Source organism: Atta colombica, unplaced genomic scaffold, assembly GCF_001594045.1.
Source record: "Atta colombica isolate Treedump-2 unplaced genomic scaffold, Acol1.0 scaffold207, whole genome shotgun sequence".
In the NCBI taxonomy this organism is placed as follows: domain Eukaryota; kingdom Metazoa; phylum Arthropoda; class Insecta; order Hymenoptera; family Formicidae; genus Atta; species Atta colombica.
The window spans coordinates 117,296-117,691 of record NW_017259302.1 but is presented as its reverse complement, the minus strand read 5'-3'; positions in this window follow the sequence as shown (position 1 = coordinate 117,691).

Here is a 396-nt window from a genome sequence, read left to right as displayed (position 1 = left end):
TATATATAATATTATATTTAATATTTTATTTAGTAGAAAGAGATAAACTAAGATAAACCATATATGTATGTATGTGCATACATTTAACCTTGATACAAGCTTTCGAATCACATTTTCCATTTATCTCTCGTGTTCATTTATACGCACAATGAATTATTTTCTTGTAACAATGTTCCGTTATCATTAGTTATTAATATATGCACATCCTTAATTAATTTTAGAGCCATTTTAGTCTTTACATGTTCTAGGTAATAATATATATATCTTCCATACGTTATTCAAATTTCGTTTACCGCACTTACTCTTTCAATCCATCTCGGAAGCAGGGTTCATAGAGTTGACTCCGAGGTAGGTTTACTTATACTTTTGGAACGAATAAGTTCCGCTCATAGTCAG